The sequence below is a fragment of the Chiloscyllium plagiosum genome, unplaced genomic scaffold, assembly GCF_004010195.1.
Source record: "Chiloscyllium plagiosum isolate BGI_BamShark_2017 unplaced genomic scaffold, ASM401019v2 scaf_15111, whole genome shotgun sequence".
Lineage (NCBI taxonomy): Eukaryota > Metazoa > Chordata > Chondrichthyes > Orectolobiformes > Hemiscylliidae > Chiloscyllium > Chiloscyllium plagiosum.
This window is the reverse complement of record NW_025214254.1, coordinates 4,559-18,667: the sequence shown is the minus strand read 5'-3', so window position 1 is coordinate 18,667 and position 14,109 is coordinate 4,559. Positions and strand designations below refer to the sequence as shown.

Below are 14,109 nucleotides of genomic sequence, written 5' to 3'. Positions count from 1 at the left end.
CTTTAAGATAATGTGAAAAATTTGTGCATATGAATTTATGTTGGCGTGTGTGTTCTTGGCAATGAGAGGTCAGCAACAATGATGTTGCATAAGGATACAAACAGATAAGCTCGATCAGCTGTTGCTTCCAAGCGTAATTAGGTTTTCTCAGAGCCAAGAGGAACTATTAATTCGCAAGTTATGAAGTTTATCATCCTTCATAATGGAAATCAAGACTTCAAAATTTAACTTTTCCAAATATTTATTCTACAGGAACAGTTCAATGTCCTATGCATTTTGCACCCACTTCCAAAATAATGTACAAAATAAGGGTATCATTGCTAGGAAATTGAGTTTTTTTTATTTATTGCATATTATCAGGTCGGATTTAATATAGTGTGGGTAAAAATACAGTAAAGATCTCTCATTCCCATCTAAACATAACCTTAGCATACTCCATTGCACCAGGATTGCTTGTTATCACATTTTGTAACAGGTAGCTTTAAGACCTTTGAGTAAAATTGTCACGGGTTAGTAATGAGTGCAGAATTTAATATTTCAGCATTGTGGATTCATATACACTGACAGCTAGTCCAATACTGTCCATATTCACTCACTACAGCAAAGGGGTCTTCACTCTATCAGTAAAGGTCAGATTTAAAGCAGATCTCAGAAATGAGTAGTGAACTAATATATACACCCATCAGTTTAGAATGGAACTATTATAAACATAGAAGATGTACTAAGGCTTCTTAGCAGGCATGTGAACTATTAAGTAATTTTTCTTCAAAGTTGTACTGTATGATCTGTTGCTAAGGGAACATTGCACTGAAGGTGCTGTCTTGCAAATGAGGCATTATAACAAAGCCTCATCTGCCCTGTCAGATGTATATAAAAAGCTTCACAGTTGTATTCAAAATGGCACCTTCCTCATGCTTGGCCCATATTGATCTTTCAGCAATGCCAAACAATCAAATTGTTTGCTCATGTTTCATTCCTGTTGTGGGCGCTTGCAGTGGGTAAATGGCTGCTGTGATTTCTACATTATAAAGATGACAGCACTTTAAAAATACTTTGGCACACCTTAAGGTCATTAAAAAGGCTTTACGAGAAAGAAAGATGGTTCTACGTTTTGCTAATTCATTAATGAGGTGCGGACATCACTGGCTATGCCATGGATTGCCCTGATTGTCCTAGAGAAGGTGCTGGTGCATTGTCGTCTTGAATTGCTGCAGTCCACGTGGTGTGGGGACACCCACACTGCTGTTCAGGAGGAGTTCCAGGATTTTGACCCAGCGACAAAGAAGGAATGACAATATATTTCAAAGTCAGGACAGTGTGTTACTTCGAGAATAGCTTGTAAATGGCAGTGTTCCCAGGTATCTGCTACCTTTTGTCCCTCTAGATGGTAAAGACGGTGTTGAAGAAACTTGAGTGAGTTGCCAAGGGTCCTAAACTATCTGACACTATACCCTTCCACCTGACTGCAGGAAAGTTGTATTTTGATGTTAGATACACAACTGTTGCATATCAGTTATAACTGAAACCAGCTTTTCTCCCAGTTTTTGCAAATGTTGGTTCCAGTTGTGTACTTTCTGCTGTATTTAGACTTCCATTATGTAGTGAGGATGGTGCAGCTGGAAACAGTTGGTATGGCTGTTGGAGAAGGTCAAACTACACCAGTTGTCTTTAGTGACATGGGCTGCTTGCAGCACAGTCAACCCAATTTTCATCAACTCATGGTCCCCAATATCAGCATTTTTTCCCCTCCCTGGCACACAATCAACCATGCCAGCATCTGCCTAACTTGTGCGCTCTCTCTCTGTGCCCTGTATCTACCTATCCACTCACCCCTTTCCACTCTCAACCCCTGCCATCAGTAAGTGTACCACCTTTTCCTGGGTGCTTCTGGTTCTGAGGAAGGGTCACTGGACTCGAAAGGTTGACTCTGCTTTCTTCCCCCACAGATGCTGCCAGGCCAGCAGAGTGTCTCCAGCAATTTCTGATTTTGCACCAGCTGCCTTGTGCTCGTTTGGTTCAGAAAGCTCTGGTTAATTGATGATCAAGGAAAGACGGCTTGAAGTGAGGTGATGAGACGGCGGGCCTCTTTCTGTGCTGTTTAACAACTCTGACTTGGGAAAGGGAGGATTTATGAAGGGAGCTGTCTGGGTGGCAGGGTTTGTCTCTAGGGCTCCCCCTGCAGTTGGAAAGCGGAGAATCGGCTGCCACTCTTCTTGACGTCTCCCTAATTTCTAGGAATGCCCCTTCCGCGTTACTATATTTGGAGGTGACTTTTATTGGGGGGGGTAGAAAAAGCCCATTCAATACAACCCGGGCTCTAAGGCAGTTACATGCACAGCCGACTTTAAAACATTGGTTCTCGCAACAAAACGTGTCAATATCAGTAGCGATCAGGAGGCGATATATTTAATATTGGCAACTGGAGGATAACGATTCAGGTCCTCGGGGAAATAATTCAAGCAATGGGCTTTTTTTTTCAAAAAAAAAGTTTTTTTTGTTTTAAATTCCGACTGTCTCTCTCACATCCCCTTCCCTTCCAAATCCTGACCCCCTCTCCCCCCGCCCCCCAAAACCAGACCTTGGGGGCGGGCGGGGGGAACCTGGTGGCGTGACCATGAAGAAATCTTCTTTCAGCAATGTGATCTTCGAGAGAGAGAGAAAAAAATGCCCATAATGACTCAGGGTTTGCTGTGAACGAGCGGGCGAGAGAGAGAGAGAGAGAGATCACTCGTGTTCTGCGGTATGAGGGAGGGGAGAGGGGAGGGGAGGAGGAGAGGAGAGGAGAGGAGAGGAGAGGGGAGGAGAGGAGAAGAGGGGAGGGGAGTGAGGGAGGGGAGTGGAGTGAGTGAGGGAGGGAACTGACGCCGGAGCTTCGAAACTTCTCAATCCGCGCAAGTGAGTACTCTGTTTGATTTTTGAGCGTTCTCGCCCCATTCATAAGCGTCTGTCCTGCTCAGCAAAAAGAATAGTGGGGACTGGGGTGAGGGGGAGAGTGTTGGCACTGGGACACGTGCGGTTTTAGCATGTCTTAGTTTTAACGTGGCGATATAATAGGTGGAAATCATGGAAGGGCGGGGGAGGAGGTGAAAATGAATGCGTTTGTTTTTTTTTATTGTGAATAAAATAAGTCAGGACAGATCTGGACGTAACATTGCAGTAACATTTATTCACATTCTGGCTGCAAGACGCTCTGAGACAACAGATGGGACCAGTTTCTTTATTTTTACGTGAATGCCATGTAAATCTATGACATTTCACGTAGACACTGACTAGACTACTGGTGGTCCCTTGGTTATGATCAAGTCTGATGTAGGTAGGATCCTGTCGCCCAAGTACAATCGTGGTGTGTGTGTGTCCGTGTGTGTTTTAAAACGGCGAACGCAGTGGGAACAAATATAATATTCCAGTCTGTTACTCAATGCCGACCTTTTGGAAGTTGCGTAAACAGATCTGTGGTGTAGCAGATTTATTAAGACTTCCTATCTCGAAATTCTGACAAACGCAGAGTCTTTCTTACAACGCCACTGATTAAATAAACATAAATACGCCTGTCAGGCGCTGATCCTTGGGGGGGTTGGGGGGAGAAGAAAGCCAGAGGCGCAGTTAACGTGTGAAATGAATGTGCGAAATTTAATTTACACGATTAACGTGCGAAATCTAAAACGCGAAATTAACAAGGCGCCAGTGATTAACAGGTGGCATTAAAAAAAACGGGAAATTGACATGTGAAGTTAACACGTGAAATTTACATGTGAAATTGAACATGTGACATAAATATGTGAAATGCTCTGGCAGCCCCGGTTCCAAATTGACAGCCCTGTCAATTTCCCAAACCGAGACCGGACTAACTAGGTTCGCTGGATTTTCTCTTTTTAAAATTTGGGGTGGGGTGGGGTGGGGAAAGAGAAAAATTAATAGTCGGCTAATCAAACAATTCAGAGAGGTCCAGGCACTTTAACAAATTTGTAAACAACCGGAATAAATAATGGGTGCATTTAAACAGCTCGGTGATACTGTGAGAATCGCTGCTGCAAACCGACGTGAACATATTCCGCTTTACCAACTCTGTAAAGAACGCCTGGAAATAATCTTTAAAGTGCAACAGTCGACAATGGTTTGAAATATTCGCTGCGTGTTAGTTACACAATCGATACAGTTTCAGTTTCAGAGGAATGATGTCCCCTGCTTCAGTAACAAGACGGTATTTAGTATTTGGAATGTGTACAATGCGTGTGAGCGATAAGATATCGCACTGAAGACGAGCAGCAGCAGTCTCTAACCCTCCCTTCGAGATTCGGTTGTACAGATGCAAGTTGGGTCGGCTGACTGCCTCGGAAAACTATTTGACAACTCGCTCGTGTGCCGAGGACTGAAGACGCGAGGCAGATGGATTTTGTGTGTGTGTGTGTATTGGGGGCGGGAGTTGGATGGAGGTGGGAAGGGGGTTAAAAGGGGTAAACCGATAATGGGAGTGAATCCTGGAGCGGGATTTTGAGGGCGAGATGAGATGTTTAACAGGAACCAACTGGCCCGCAAAGTCCCGCTTTTGGACTTCACGTACTCGTCTGCAAGTTTAAACATGGTTTGTGGTCTGTTACTTGAGTATCCCAGGAGTTGAAAATGCTGTGAACAATCATTTAACTTCTGGGTATAGCTTTCTTTTAAAAACAACGTGACAAGGAGCAAGTAACTCACCGATGAATGGATATTATACGTCTTTATAAATGAATAGGACTTTCAAAATGTCAAACTTTCTTTTATTTTAACCAAGATTTAGCATTGCTATTTAGTTATAACTTCCATAATATTAAACTGCTTGTTAGCGATGATTGAGCTGCTCTTTCCAATTATTAACTCAGGAAAAGTTGCATTTCGCTTTTAAATCGCCATAACCTAAATGTTGCTGTATTCTCAAACGGCCAAATAACTCAGTAATTACCAATGTTTTACATTTTTTAAAGAAATTTTTGCCCTTTCTAAAACAAAATATGAAAGAAATGTCCTTGAAATATTTAATTGACGAAGTTGAGTTGAGAAACTGTCACTCTTGGGTCGGCCAGAGATTGCGAAACAATCTTGGTACAAAATGGGGTGAGCGTCAATATAGCTATATATCTTTGGCACCCGTTCGATAAATAGCCCAGACTGAGTGCGTTTCAGAGTACACACGGTTCCGCAGGGAAAGTGAGGGACTTTTGGGGGCAGGTGTGTTTCAGTTACACAATCATAATGCCCCTAAAAATCCTTATTGTTCCTGCAGTAATCATCCATGGTATAACATTGGGCAGAATGTTAGCGAAAGGCGTTGTTATTTTGATAGTTTTAACTTCTACGTTTCGGGTTTCACAAATTATCTGCGTTACTCAGCTATCGAGATATTATAATGGGAACAACATTTTAAAATCCTATTCAAAGTGCTCAGAAATACTCATGTTTCAGTTTTGTCAATATTTTGAGTAACAACATTTTAAGATATTCAATCATAAAATCAACATCATTGCAATGTAAAAATCTAGTGCAATTTAGGTAAATTTATGTTCCCTTTCTAAGTTTGTTTCTTGCATGCTAGCCCCCATGAGGGACTGATGAAAAGCTTCAACTTTATGACTTTTTTTTAGTAATGATCATAGGTTCATAGTTGACGCAGTAATTATAAATTATACTACCTTTGTGTTTAAAATGAGGGGAAAATAGAGACAAATGTCCCTCCTTCATGAAAACTAAGGATCACCTACAAAAAGTACCTATTTTTAAAACAGTTGCTAATCTAATAAGAGAAAAAAAGACTTACATTGACAAAGCAATTTTCACAATGACTGGACCCCACAGTGTTTACACACTTAATGAAGTTCTTTTGAGGTTAACTGTTGTACTGGCTGGCACATCTTTGACATTACAAGAATTAAGGAAGCCCACAGGCCAGTAGAGACAGGACTGAATAGGATAATTTATTTCAAAGATCTCATTAATAAGTCTTCTGCTTCAGAATTTTGCCACAGGAAATAGAGCATTTTGTTTTTGTTCAAAAGTGGTCTCTGTTGATTTATTTCCTAACAAGACTTTTTTTTAAGTCACTGAATTTTGTTCTTCATTCTATGTTTTCCGTCTGGCATGAAATTTGAGGGAATTGGTCATATTCCTGAGTAATCGGTGTACTGTGTTTGTGATTGCTGTGTGGGCTGGGTCCCAGTACAGCTGCCACCCAGATAGTTTATCAATAGTTGACAGAGGGATGTGAAAGAACATCAACAAACAGGAATTAGTTGTGTGGCACCAGCAAATTTCATAAGCAATATGTTAAGTGAAAAAAGTTGATGTTGACTAGTTCATATGCATAAAGTGCACATGCTTTTCCACATATTCTAATGTGTATTTTAAGCTTATGTAAGTATACATTAGCAGAGTGTTACTGCCATCTTCAACTTAGAACATCTAATAAGTGCCAACCTCTCAATATTATGTAATTGTAGTTCCAAACTTTAAACAAATATTGCTGCCAACTTGCATAAAACTTAATATTTTTTTTGTTTAAGGTAAATATTGTATTCTTAATATATTTCAGTTTAACAAGTAGCGTATATTGCAATTCGTTTTTATTTAATATTTAAAGCTTTAGTTTACACAAATGTAAAATGAGGAATTGGTTTAGGTTTAATTGTGCTGCTCACAGCAGACATTTTGCAAGTGACTTTTCCTAGTTATTATTGATAATAGAGGTCTGTGACCTAATGATGTCATTAACACAATTAATCTACCTGAGAGAAACTGCACTTTGAAAATATTGTGTAAAGGTATGTTCTGTTGAATCTGGTATAAAGACCCTAAAATCAAGGTCTAGGATAGTACATCTATTCCAGGTTTATTACAAACAAAACTTCAGATGAAAAGTTAAGTAAATCAACAAGCTTTTCTTCATGCGCCATGAATTTTGGCAGGGTTGGAAAATTGCTGTTAAAAGCAAAAGAATAAACGGATTTTGTGAATGCTCTTTTTTTAAATATAAACCAAAATGAACAGAAACTTAAACATGATTTATCAGGCAGAGGCTCCAGATGCAGTCTGCAAATGATGCCAGTCTAGTTTGCAGTGACCTTTGCACTTGGCAATTGATTAATTTGTCAGTAAATACGATTGATAGACACTGCAAGCCTATGCTTACTTCAACTGCAAATGCTATTGTCTGATTGGGTCTGAAAAAAGGTTAGAGCAAATCTTTCTTCATTCTCTTGCTCTGTGTTCACTGAATATTTTGTTTTGTACTGCCCCTCTCAATTCAGCTGCAGTAAATGCAATGATTGTCTGTCTCTTGCTGTTCAACAGAATTCTGTGCCAAAATCTGAGTTGGTATTTGGTAAAATGAGAGGAAGAATGTGCTGGAAATAGTTAATATTAACTAAATAATCCAAGACATCTGAATGGCAGTGTATGGACAAATAGAAGAGATATTATTTTAATTACCTTGTTGGACAAATTTTATTTACTAGAATATTAAGAGGGAATGTTATTTAAGACTCAGTCACTATCAGGAGCCAGTATCCAGTTTCATAGTCAACCTAATTAGACTGTTACATGGACTGTCAAATATTACAACTATTTTCCTAATAATTATAACTTTCATTTAGTATAACTTTTACTTCAGTATAATTAAGATTTCATGTATAAATTTTTAACTCCCCTAAATAATACTCTGAGCTGATCATATGACAGTGTGAGTAAGGTCACAATAACTCCCTTTCTTTTTAAGTTAATGAGGAATAAATTACTTATTTTTAAATTTCTTTGTTTGACCTGGAGGGTTCAATTTATTTTTGACTCAAGTTCACAGAGAGGATACACATGCCATTGGTATTGGTATCCTTGTTGTAATGCTGCCATTGTTCAGTGTTATATTTGTATTTTGTAACAATGTTTGCAGTCACAATATTGCCACTGCTTTTTGTGTAGATTCGATTCAATGGATGAAGGCTGATCCCAACAAATAGATGAACATGATACTTCCTGGCTACTTGTGTCATGGGGAATTGGCTTTGCTGCTTCTCTGATTCTGCTAAGTTTGAATACATCAGAGCATTGATTGAAAACTTCTGAAGGGATTAGAGAGACATAAGCTTCAATCAATGAATGTAACTACAGTATAAATAATGTGCTCCGTTGTAGTGGTATTTGGAGATAGAAAACCCAGTATAGATACCACTTAACCTGCTTGAGGGTGGGGAGGCTGGGGAAACACTCATGTTGCCCACATCTTGACTATTTTGCCAAACTCAGTTGCAGAGAGACTAGTAATTGAACGTTCCCCGGAGGAATAGCTGATGCTTCATTCGCACTTTGTACATGAAAATCTTAAATGTAAAACATAAACACAGAGCATAAATGTTGAAACAGACTAGCTGGGCTGAAGGACCTGCTTAGATATCATTTAACTGTGTCCCTTTGCTTCATAAAATGAATAATTTTGATTGGAATGGGAAACCTCCACACACCTGACATCAGTCATCAAGATATCATTCTGAACTAGCAGCAGGATTGACTAAAGAAGCATTGTGTAATTAAATACTGTAACAAGATGCATGGGCTCCCCTCAGGCACCAGCATGGGCAGAGCAAAGAAAATAGTTGCACTGGCTTTTTATTTGTATCAAATATGGTAGAGGCTGTTTAACTGCTTTCCTGGGTGATAAATTCTGAATGGCAACATTCACAGATAATATCATGACAGAAAAAAAGTCAAAGATAGTTTCTCAGTTCCAAATTTATTATTGCCATTGTGTGAAGTACATTTATTAGATTATAAAATAATGAACATGCTCATCTGTAAATATTAGGCAGTTTTGTGCAGGAGTTAGAAAACAAAACCTCTTTCCCAAATAAGAGGTTTTCTTTTGTGCAGTCAGTCACTTGCCCTTGTATATACTGAGGATGTTTACTGTGCACAGAGCAGCAGCAAATAGACTTATTATTATAGTTCACGGACGTGAGCATCTTTGGATAGATCTGCATTCATTGCCCATCTCTAATTGCCCTTGAAAAGATGGCAGTAGGCTGCTTTCTGGAAGTCCATGTGGTGTAAGTGCACCCCCAACGCTGTTAGGAAGGATGTTCCAGGATGTGTACCCAACAACTTGAGGTAGCAATAATGTTTCCAAGTCTGGATACTGAATGGTTTGAAGAGAGTTTTGCAGGTGGTGGTGTTCCTGTGTATCTGGTCAATAGGATAGGGGCTGTTCAGCAATGGTAATTCCACTGAATGTCAAGGTAAAATGGTTAGATACTGTCTTGTTGGAGGTGATCATTGCCTGCAACTTGTTTGGCACAAATGTTACTTGCTGCTTACCAGCCCAAGTTGTCCATGTCTTGCTGCATATGGACTTGGGGTGCTTCAGTAACTGTGGTGTAGCAAATGGTACTGAGCATTGTATAATCATCAGTGAACATCTCCACTTGTGATCTGACAATGGAAAGAACATCATTAATGAGGCAGATAAAGGCAGTTGACCGAGGACATGTTGCACCTGTCACAGTGTATTCAATTCTTTTATATCCAGCAAAGAAACTGAGAGTTGACTCAATAATAAACAATAATATCTATTTAACAAAATACTATACCAATAAAATACACTATAAACTAATAATTCACATTATAAATATAAACAAATATCTTGTCCTTTAACTTGACTCTGATCTCCAGCATCTGCAGTCCTCACTTTCTCCATCCAGAGTTGTGTGTGGTGCAAGAAAAGCACAGCAGGTCAGGCAGCATCCAAGGAGCAGGAAAGTCAACATTTCAGGTATAACTCCTGCTCCTCGGATGCTGCCTGACTTGCTGTGCTTTTCCAGCACCACACTCTCGACACTTAACTCTGGATGGTCATATACCACCACACCACATCTTGGCCTTGATCCACAAAGTGGTGATTGTCTGGTCTTCTCCTCCCCAGGAGTCCTGGAGTGTCTTCTCTTCAGTGTTTATTCACAAGTTAATGCCATGAGTGTGGTATTGCGGTGATTCAGATACTCCAAATCCCTCTTGGAAGGGTCTTCACCATTCACCAATGGATCGAACAGGCTCAATCACCCTGATCGATTGAGTGACCAGGGGTTGGCATGTTGATGGCAGGATGATCCTTTGGCCTCCATTCCTGGAGGCATTGGATGCATGTAGCCTCCTCCAAATAAGGGTATGAGGTATCCGTGTCTGGTGCACACCTCAGTGTGTCCGATTGGTCTGAGGATGACATTCCATTGACCCTATTCAAATCCAAATTCAGGTATGAATTGTCGGGTTTGCAGCTACCAAGTTTGTTGCAAACTGCCTGTTGGGAGCTGCAGTTTGTCTGGATTCTGCAGCATGTTCATTAGCATAGTCACTTTGGTCAAGGCAGGTTTCCATTTCCCAGCATGCTTTAGTCCTTGCCCATTTTTCATCAAATCCATCATAAACTTTATCATTTTGAGCGGCCTGTCTGGCCATAGACACTAGTTTGAAGAGCATGGGGCTAAGCTGATTGATGTCTAACAACCCCAAACATCTTCCTTTCTGTGTTAGATATGACTACAATTAGTGGAGAGCTTCCCCTGCCCCCCCCCCCCCCCACCCCCCAATTTCCATTGATTCCCAATTTTGCCAGGACTGTTTTTGAAATATGAAGCAATTGCACAAAAAAGTTGGAAGTAAAAGGATGATACAGGAAAAGGAGAGCTGTGAGGATTAGAAAAAAAACATGGAGTCAAATAGGAAGAGAAAACCAACAAAATGGTACAGATAAAGTGAAATCAGCAGAAAAATTAGACAAGGAATAAAATGAGATAAAAATAGAATGAAATAAATATCAACTCCAAATACATAAAATATACACAGCAAGTGATGGTGGGCAGAAAAATACAAAAGCAAATGTCACAAATTAAATAACTACAAGAAATACATATGAACAAATGGAGTAGAAAAGTTATATGTAAAATGGCAACAAAATATGACACAACAGTAACTTATTCCATATGTGAAAACACTTTCAAAATAAATGTACTGGGAAGAATTCATAAAATGAAATACTTATGGCAAGTTTTATCAGGTAATTAAAACCAAAGTCACCACGAAGCTCCCATTACTTTAGAATAAAACTAATAGTATTTACAAAAGCCAGAGCTGATCAAGGTCTGGTATATGCTCGAGTGTGTGAGCACAGTAAAAATATAATTTTCCATCTTGCAGTAAACTGCTCAGGAATGTGAGATCATTCTTGCTCATCGCGTAAATACATTTAAATGATCAATTCACTGGTAGATGTCATACAGTTACATGTGGCAAATTGAATGTCTTTTAATTACATTTTTATATAAGGTTAAGCAAGTGATGCCATATGATCCATAGTATTGTTCTGCTGCCATGGCATGACTTTTTAAAAATTCATTTGTGGGAGGTGGGAGTCACTGGCTGGCCAGCATTTATTGCCCATCCCTAGTTGCCTCTTGAGAAGGTGGGGGTGAGCTACCTTGAACCACTGCAGTCCACCTGCTGTGGGCTGACCCCATAATGCCATTAGGGAGGGAATTCCGGGATTTGGATGCAGCGACAGTGAAGGAAAGGCAATAGAAGTCAGGATGATGAGTGGCTTGGAAAAGAACATGAAGCTGATGGTGTCCCCATATAGATGAGATGTCCTGTTTTAATACCCAAAGGTCTACTTACTGTAAGTGAACACAACCTAAGGTCAAATTTAATTTAATTGCTCTTGGGTATATCTTGAGTTTTAAAAATAAGGGCCAAATAGCCTCCTTTCTGCTATAACATTCTAGAATTCTAGGCAATAATTCTTATTGCTGAAGAAGTTTCTTTATAAATTTTGGAGCTATTATGAACTCGCATGTGATAGAAGAAACCAACAATAAATAATTGGAAACAAAAGCAGGAATTGCTAAAGAAACTTCACAGTTCTGGCAGCACCTGTGGAGAGAAAGCAGACTTAGTATTTTGAGTCCGGTGACTCAAATTCGTAATAAATAATTGGCATTCTTTGTACTTTCATTCTATTTGTGATTAAGTATTAGGCAGAAATTATTGTGGTTGAATTATAACAGGTGTATGTTGAGTTACTTTCTTATTGATGCAAGTATAAGCGCTAGTGAAGCCGGGTGTTTGTTAGCTTAATTGGCTAGATGAATGGTTTACAATACAAAGTGACACCAACAATGTAGGTTCAATTCCTGTGCTAGCTTAGGTCACCGTGGAAGTCCTGCCTTCTACAATCTTGCCTCTAACCTGGGGCATGGTTATCCTCAGGTTAAACTCACCACCAGTTGTCTCTCTCTAATGAGAGAGAGCAGCCCTTTGGTTCTCTAGAACTATAGTGACTTTACCAGTGTAGTAGCCATGGTATTAGTATGGGAAACACAGAGGATTTGGACTCTGAAGTCAGGGTTGAGTAAATCTTAACTAGACCACATCATGTGCATATGTAATTCAGTTGTCATTGTATTATTGTGCCTTATTGTTATTTGAATAATTAAATAGCAAATTGCAAGATGCTGGGAAATAAAGTTGATTTGGAGCACAGGGGTATCTAAACAGTGTAGGGTAAGGAGCTGGGCCAAAACCTAAGACACAATTTGTGGAATTACATTTGACAAACTTACACAGTCAGTCACCATTTGAATTTATAATTGACAGGTAACATTTGAAAAAAGGTGACAAAAAAGAAGTAACTTTATTTTTGTAGACATGAAATAGTGGAAACAATTGTGTGCCAAAACTTCTTTCTCCTGGCAATCTGAGCTGGGCTGTGGTTTCTCACGGGACTTGTATAAGTCCTAACAGGTTATATGGGAATTACCTGGGAAATTTCCCAGGAATGTTTACATTTTCTGATGGTCTGATACCTTGATGCCTTTTGCCTTCCTTGAATTCAAGTGCAGAGACTCAGCAAGTCCAGAAATTTGGGCCAGATAAATGGGGTTCACCTTCATATTTAATCCTGGAAATACAAGATAGTTTAATACTGGTCTAATAGCAATGTAATTCAACCAATCCTACATCCATCATCTTCCCCCTGACCATCTAACTACCTGTCAACTCAAGTAGCAAACCCCCCCCTCCCCCCACCCCCAAACAACAGGTCATCTGAATACTCAACCACCCACCAACTTACTTCACCCACTCAATCACCACATAACCACACTCATTCTCTTGAAGACTTGGGCTTTTAAAAGCTTACCTGAATACAGCACCCCAGTTGTTTTAATTTTTTAAAAAAGGGAGTGTGTCCACTCTGTCCCTTCTCTTACACTAGATTGATTTAACCTGGAGATGTTGTATTGCCTAGTCCTGGCTCTGCTGGCATCTGAAGATCCTGGAAGATATGGCATCACCAGGTCAGTATAAACTTTGTGGGCAGTAGCAACATATCCAGATGTTTTAGGCTCTTATGGTTTTGAGAAACTGTGGTATTTTAATATAACAAAATGTACAATAGCTAGCTTTTCACTTGTGGTGCTATAACCTTCATTACTTAGGATCCATCCTTAATTCTCTATGATGCCCATGGATGTGCAAAATGTTTTTGTTCACTAACCTTTTAGGTAGGTAAAATTCTTTCCTACTTTTCTTTTTACAAAATATAACATTTTGTAAAGCTGTGCTATTGCAATTTTAAAGTTCAGTGCCTTCAAGGACATAGCTTACATACCTGCATGAGAGAGATGAAGTTGACCAGAGCTGTCATCCTTGATTGTTATTCAGCAGGCCCTGAAAGAAGAATGCGTCTGTGATTGCTTGTGCTTAATGGATGAATATGGAGCTATCTTAAATGCTGGAGGCTTCCTATTGAATAGTCCATTGATACTTGTTTTTCACATACTTGCATGTTTCTCGTAGTGCCAGTGACAAGAGTGGACTCACCTCTGCCTCCTGGTTAGCACTGATATCCTAACTTTGGTCAATAGTTAACATTGTCTGTTTTGCACTAATCAGACACTCCTCAATGAAGCAATGCAAGGAAAATAGTCCCTTTTTTTGCTATCTGATTTTGCTTATAAAGTAGATTTGCTAAACCCTACCTCTCAATCGGTTGGTTCCACATTATAAGTACAATTTGTCCTTGATCATGTGGAACTAATT

General features: G+C 39.6%; 2 long non-coding RNA genes across 2 annotated transcripts; one reads left to right on the top strand and one right to left on the bottom strand.

The window, feature by feature from the left end:
* Positions 1–2,802: 2,802 nt before the first annotated feature.
* LOC122547847 lies at positions 2,803–13,695 on the top strand. Its single transcript, XR_006311104.1, has 3 exons — positions 2,803–2,895; positions 13,283–13,364; positions 13,506–13,695. It is a non-coding gene; the product is annotated as an uncharacterized LOC122547847 (long non-coding RNA).
* On the bottom strand, positions 9,389–13,748 carry LOC122547848. Its single transcript, XR_006311105.1, has 3 exons — positions 13,679–13,748; positions 12,873–12,967; positions 9,389–9,447 (listed from the first exon to the last, which is right to left on the bottom strand). It is a non-coding gene; the product is annotated as an uncharacterized LOC122547848 (long non-coding RNA).
* Positions 13,749–14,109: the final 361 nt, after the last annotated feature.